Here is a 7,822-nt window from a genome sequence, read left to right as displayed (position 1 = left end):
TGATGGTTTTGATTTCCTAAGTGCTTCTCTTTGGGGTTGTCTCAATGTTGGTTTTACCACAAAAATATTCCAGAATGGTTTTTATTTGAACAAATGTAAATTGTTCTAGAATGCTGACTTTGAAATCACTTTTAAATCCTATCTATTGGGAGTAAACTCCAAATCTTTTGGTAAGGAAGCAACTCAAAAACAAATACAGTTATAGTTCATTTCTAGGCAGCTAATCCAATGGAAACACAGGGAATAGTCTGTGCTATTTGCCCAACTTCAGTACTATCTTGTGTTTTGGACTCAGAAAGTGCTTCTTGTTGGGTTGGTGGTTGGTGACTTATAGTACAAACCATACGGTTGGCACATTACCAAAACTTCATGGTCTCATGTTCTCGCTTTTGGACATCAAGATGACCTTGACACAGGCACTGACTCTTTCTTCTTTGTAGTAAGTGCTACTTGTTGGGGTAATTTTGGTATCCTAAATGCAAACAAAAAGCAGGCTAGAAAATACTTTTCTTAGTGTATTTCCTTTCTTAGAAGTATTTCCTGACCAAAACATACCAACACTGCTGAAGTTTCTCAATGAAAACCTTTGTGGCTTCAATCTGAGAAAAGTCGGACATTCATATGACCTTAACATAGGCACTGACTTGAATTTCTTTGCAGTAAGTGCTACATGTTGGGGTAGTCTTGGTGTCTAGTAACGCTATGTAAAGACTTACACGAAGTAAAATTTCCAGAAGCTCGGTCTTTCTTCAACACAGACTCATCGTGGAAGCAAGCTGAGGTAAATGTTCATGACAACACCTGGAAGAAAAACATCCTTTTTCTAAGTGTCTTGCTTGGGGGCAGAATGCAAATAGGACCAGGATTCTAAGTGTAAAGTGCCTTTTCTGACAAAACCTTAGCTTTGTGAATCGCTTCGAGGCCACCTCAAACAGAGACACTGATGGTTTTGATTTCCTAAGTGCTTTTCTTTGGGGTTGTCTCAATGTTGGTTTTACCACAAGAATATTCCAGAATGATTTTTATTTGAACAAATGTAAATTGTTCTAGAATGCTGACTTTGAAATCACTTTTAAATCCTATCTATTGGGAACAAACTCCAACTCTTTTGGTAAGGAAGCAACTCAAAAACAAATACAGTTATAGTTCATTCTAAGCAGCTAATCCAATGGAAACACAGGGAATAGTCTGTGCTATTTGCCCAACTTGAGTACTATCTTGTGTTTTAGACTCAGAAAGTGCTTCTTGTTGGGTTGGTGGTTGGTGACTTATACTACAAACCTTACAGTTGGCACATTACCAAAACTTCATGGTCTCATGTTCTCGCTTTTGGACATCAAGATGACCTTGACACAGGCACTGACTCTTTCTTCTTTGTAGTAAGTGCTACTTGTTGGGGTAATTTTGGTATCCTAAATGCAAACAAAAAGCAGGCTAGAAAATACTTTTCCTAGTGTATTTCCTTTCTTAGAAGTATGTCCTGACCGAAACATACCAACACTGCTGAAGTTTCTCAATGAAAACCTTTGTGGCTTCAATCTGAGAAAAGTCGGACATTCAGATGACCTTAACATAGGCACTGACTTGAATTTCTTTGCAGTAAGTGCTACATGTTGGGGTAGTCTTGGTGTCTAGCAACGCTATGTAAAGACTTACACAAAGTAAAATCAAAGTAAAATGTTTTTATTTCCAGCAGTTTTTAAATTTGTTTGAAAGTATTTCCACATTAAAGGGGTTGTAAAAGAAACACCTAACCCTTTTTAATGTCATGTGTGTTTACATTGTCTGTACAAGACAGGGTCTTCTCTGGGCAATCTGGCTTCCTTCCAGCATCCTAAAAACATACTTCATAGGGCCAATTGGGGAATTGCTCTCAGCAGAGCATGTGAGTGTGTGTTTGTGACTGTGTGGTTCTTTAACAGACTGGAGACCTGTTTGGTGCGACTCTGCCATCCCCCAACAATAGCTGGGTTGGATCCAGTAACCACTAGACTCCAAATGGACTCAAAAACACAAAACTCTAAAAAATCAAGTTGACCTTTACACTAACAGGTCCTTTTTCACTGTCAATGGGTCGTTCAAAAACCAGTATCTGAATAGTGATTGTATAACAAAAGAGTCTGATCACTGAAACCATCAAGCACATAAATTGGGTGAGTTTGTCCAGAAGCTAGGTCTTTCTTCAACACAGACTCAACGTGGAAGCAAGCTGAGGTAAAGTTCATGACAACACCTGGAAGAAAAACATCCTTTTTCTATGTGTCTTGCTTGGGGGCACAATGCAAATAGGACCAGGCTTCTAACTGTAAAGTGCCTTTTCTGACAAAACCTTAGCTTTGTGAATCGCTTCGAGGCCACCTCAAACAGAGACACTGATGGTTTTGATTTCCTAAGTGCTTCTCTTTGGGGTTGTCTCAATGTTGGTTTTACCACAAGAATATTCCAGAATGGTTTTTATTTGAACAAATGTAAATTGTTCTAGAATGCTGACTTTGAAATCACTTTTAAATCCTATCTATTGGGAGTAAACTCCAAATCTTTTGGTAAGGAAGCAACTCAAAAACAAATACAGTTATAGTTCATTTCTAGGCAGCTAATCCAATGGAAACACAGGGAATAGTCTGTGCTATTTGCCCAACTTCAGTACTATCTTGTGTTTTGGACTCAGAAAGTGCTTCTTGTTGGGTTGGTGGTTGGTGACTTATAGTACAAACCATACGGTTGGCACATTACCAAAACTTCATGGTCTCATGTTCTCGCTTTTGGACATCAAGATGACCTTGACACAGGCACTGACTCTTTCTTCTTTGTAGTAAGTGCTACTTGTTGGGGTAATTTTGGTATCCTAAATGCAAACAAAAAGCAGGCTAGAAAATACTTTTCTTAGTGTATTTCCTTTCTTAGAAGTATTTCCTGACCAAAACATACCAACACTGCTGAAGTTTCTCAATGAAAACCTTTGTGGCTTCAATCTGAGAAAAGTCGGACATTCATATGACCTTAACATAGGCACTGACTTGAATTTCTTTGCAGTAAGTGCTACATGTTGGGGTAGTCTTGGTGTCTAGTAACGCTATGTAAAGACTTACACGAAGTAAAATTTCCAGAAGCTCGGTCTTTCTTCAACACAGACTCATCGTGGAAGCAAGCTGAGGTAATGTTCATGACAACACCTGGAAGAAAAACATCCTTTTTCTAAGTGTCTTGCTTGGGGGCAGAATGCAAATAGGACCAGGATTCTAAGTGTAAAGTGCCTTTTCTGACAAAACCTTAGCTTTGTGAATCGCTTCGAGGCCACCTCAAACAGAGACACTGATGGTTTTGATTTCCTAAGTGCTTTTCTTTGGGGTTGTCTCAATGTTGGTTTTACCACAAGAATATTCCAGAATGATTTTTATTTGAACAAATGTAAATTGTTCTAGAATGCTGACTTTGAAATCACTTTTAAATCCTATCTATTGGGAACAAACTCCAACTCTTTTGGTAAGGAAGCAACTCAAAAACAAATACAGTTATAGTTCATTGCAAAGCAGCTAATCCAATGGAAACACAGGGAATAGTCTGTGCTATTTGCCCAACTTGAGTACTATCTTGTGTTTTAGACTCAGAAAGTGCTTCTTGTTGGGTTGGTGGTTGGTGACTTATACTACAAACCTTACAGTTGGCACATTACCAAAACTTCATGGTCTCATGTTCTCGCTTTTGGACATCAAGATGACCTTGACACAGGCACTGACTCTTTCTTCTTTGTAGTAAGTGCTACTTGTTGGGGTAATTTTGGTATCCTAAATGCAAACAAAAAGCAGGCTAGAAAATACTTTTCCTAGTGTATTTCCTTTCTTAGAAGTATGTCCTGACCGAAACATACCAACACTGCTGAAGTTTCTCAATGAAAACCTTTGTGGCTTCAATCTGAGAAAAGTCGGACATTCAGATGACCTTAACATAGGCACTGACTTGAATTTCTTTGCAGTAAGTGCTACATGTTGGGGTAGTCTTGGTGTCTAGCAACGCTATGTAAAGACTTACACAAAGTAAAATCAAAGTAAAATGTTTTTATTTCCAGCAGTTTTTAAATTTGTTTGAAAGTATTTCCACATTAAAGGGGTTGTAAAAGAAACACCTAACCCTTTTTAATGTCATGTGTGTTTACATTGTCTGTACAAGACAGGGTCTTCTCTGGGCAATCTGGCTTCCTTCCAGCATCCTAAAAACATACTTCATGGGGCCAATTGGGGAATTGCTCTCAGCAGAGCATGTGAGTGTGTGTTTGTGACTGTGTGGTTCTTTAACAGACTGGAGACCTGTTTGGTGCGACTCTGCCATCCCCCAACAATAGCTGGGTTGGATCCAGTAACCACTAGACTCCAAATGGACTCAAAAACACAAAACTCTAAAAAATCAAGTTGACCTTTACACTAACAGGTCCTTTTTCACTGTCAATGGGTCGTTCAAAAACCAGTATCTGAATAGTGATTGTATAACAAAAGAGTCTGATCACTGAAACCATCAAGCACATAAATTGGGTGAGTTTGTCCAGAAGCTAGGTCTTTCTTCAACACAGACTCAACGTGGAAGCAAGCTGAGGTAAAGTTCATGACAACACCTGGAAGAAAAACATCCTTTTTCTAAGTGTCTTGCTTGGGGGCACAATGCAAATAGGACCAGGATTCTAACTGTAAAGTGCCTTTTCTGACAAAACCTTAGCTTTGTGAATAGCTTCGAGGCCACCTCAAACAGAGACACTGATGGTTTTGATTTCCTAAGTGCTTCTCTTTGGGGTTGTCTCAATGTTGGTTTTACCACAAGAAGATTCCACAATGTTTTTTATTTGAACAAATGTAAATTGTTCTAGAATGTTGACTTTGAAATCACTTTTAAATCCTATCTATTGGGTATAAACTCCAACTCTTTTGGTAAGGAAGCAACTCAAAAACAAATAAAGTTCATTTCTAGGCAGCTAATCCAATGGAAACACAGGGAAATGTCTGTGCTATTTGCCCAACTTCAGTACTATCTTGTGTTTTAGACTCAGAAAGTGCTTCTTGTTGGGTTGGTGGTTGGTGACTTATACTACAAACCTTACAGTTGGCACATTACCAAAACTTCATTGTCTCATGTTTTCGCTTTTGGACATCAAGATGACCTTGACACAGGCACTGACTCTTTCTTCTTTGTAGTAAGTGCTACTTGTTGGGGTAATTTTGGTGCCCTAAATGCAAACAAAAAGCAGGCTAGAAAATACTTTTCATAGTGTATTTCCTTTCTTAGAAGTATTTCCTGACCAAAACATACCAACACTGCTGAAGTTTCTCAATGGAAACTGTAAGTGTCACTGAAAACGTTACAAGATTTGGGATTTTTTGGTTTAAAGGAAGAAATACTTTTGGTTGAAAATTGTGTTATTAAAATGTGTAAATTGTGTTTTATTTGATTTTATACTGTTTAGTTCTGTTACATTACAATGTTATATGAAGTTGTGTATAACGCTAATAACGCGAGAGTTCCTGAGAACTCGCGTGATTTAATGTTGGGCTGCGGAGTTTATTCTCACATCATAATAGACTTCGAAAGATCCATCCAAAAAGGCAGCTTGGAAAAGGCTGAATACAGACTGGTTATTCATCAAAGACCTCCGAAGTGACAGGCAGCCACGAGGTAGTTAACTTATGTATTTTTTGGTGAAATTGTAAATGTCAAGTCTAGCGGTATTTGTACAACTCTGTTGTGTAGTTTTCATGGCGTTACATGGAGTGGAGACATTAAAATGTGCCTGTTCTCGAGAATACCGTGTTCAGCATTGTCATTGAGGAGGAACAGTGAAGAAAACTCTACAGTGAAAACTCTTCCAGCCAAGCGGCGGTGAGAAGCTCGAGAGACGGACGGCACAACAGCGGCAGTTGGTCGATAACCGACGCAGACCACAAGAGGGCGCCGTTACGCCAGCTCAACGTTCCCCAGCAACAGTGCTTTGTTGATTAAGGACAATTTCATAAAGTAAAGTAGGAAATAAGAAAAGAATTGTGCTCTAAGGAAATAAGGGTGGTTTAAAAGAAGTTAAACTGCACAAAGTTATTTCAGCACATTAAGCCAAAAGCTAATTATTCTCTACTGAACTTTATGGTAATTTGTTTGTTCTAATTACTGAAGTCTCTACATTTTGTTTGAAGTTAAAACCATATTAAAGGTTAATTGAAGTAGTTTAAGTGAATATATCCTATTTATGTTAAGAAATTAATTAACTAATGTTATTTACTAAGAAATAACAATTTGAAGGTAATATTTGAGTCATTTGTGATCGAAGTGAGACTATAACTATAGGACTCGACTCACAAGATGACTGACGTATCTAATGATCCAGATACTCAAACAAATATTCGCAAAAGTGAAAGAACAAGAACATTAACTGAAAAGGGAAAGGAGCTTCAAGAAGAAAAGCTCAAAGCTTTGCAACGTAAATACAAAATTTTTTATGAAAAATGGAGATATGAGGCAAGATTAAGCAAAGTAATATTGACTGACACAGCCACTGAGAGTGAGTTAACAGAGTTGATGAACAACATAATATTAACTTGCCAAAATGTTCAAGCTATATACAATGAGATCCGGCAAATACATCCTCCGGATCCAGACATGAGGTGCAAGGTTGAAGCATGCACAACCCTTTCAGATTTCATTGTTAAAAGCGCTGAAAGGTGGCTAGAAGGAAAGGCCGAAGAGGACCAAGAGCCATGGCCAGATGTTGGATCGTGTTTGGCTTCAGAAAGATCTAATTCCAGGTCGAAAACACAAAAGTCAAATAGCTCATTGCTGTCATGCGCACAGTCAATCAAAAAGGTTGAAGCAGCAGCTGAGGCAGCCGCATCCCAAGAAATCTTAGCTGTCATGGAGGAACAAGAAAGGCAAAAGAGCAAATTACAAAAACTTGACTGGAGACCTGTTTGGTGCGACTTTAATGAGACAACAAGCAATGGAGGAACAACGCAGGAAAATAGAACGTTTGGAAGAGATTAAAAAACTTAATGCTGCCAAAGCCAGAGTGAAGATCTATAATGAAGCTGAAAACAGCTACGAAAGTTACAGTTCGACAAGCAGCAACATACTGGCGGATGAACGTAATCAAATTCCCATCACACCACTTACACTCTTTCAAGGTTCAAATACAGCACAAGTTCTAAATGCAACAAGCCCTGCATTTGTTCCACTTGCTAACACAGTAGTCAAAAGTCAAATAACTCAAGAATCAAGTCAGCAATTTGTTCCTAGAGAAATACAAGTCCCCACAGCTAACGCACAACTTCAGCATAATTCTGATTTAGTGAGCATCTTGGCAGAAGCCATATGTGCCAATCGGCTTCCAACTCCATAACCTACAGTGTTTACTGGAGACCTCTAAAGTTTAAAGACTGGCAGTTGTCCTTCAAAACATTAATTGAAAGAAAAAATATTCCCAAAAACGAAAGGCTGTACTACCTTAGAAAGTACATTGGTGGATCTGCAAAAAAGGCAGTCGAAGGATTTCTCCTAATAGGCACAGACGAAGCATACGACTCAGCTCAAGATTTGTTGGAAAGACGATTTGGAGATCCATTCACCATAGGAAAATGTTTCAGAGACAAGCTCCACAGTTGGCCTAAAATAAACTCCAAGGATGGATGTGAATTACGAGAATTTGCAGACTTCCTTAAAAGTTGTGAAGCAGCAATGCCACATATCAAAACTCTGGAAGTTCTCAATGATTGTATGGGGAACCAAAGAATACTGTTAAAACTGCCAGATTGGCTTGTGTCAAGATGGAACCGCAAAGCTAAGGAAATAAGAC

Source organism: Oryzias latipes, chromosome 4 (genome assembly GCF_002234675.1).
Source record: "Oryzias latipes chromosome 4, ASM223467v1".
In the NCBI taxonomy this organism is placed as follows: Eukaryota; Metazoa; Chordata; class Actinopteri; order Beloniformes; family Adrianichthyidae; genus Oryzias; species Oryzias latipes.
The sequence above is the reverse complement of the archived record's forward strand: the minus strand, read 5'-3'. Positions refer to the sequence as shown.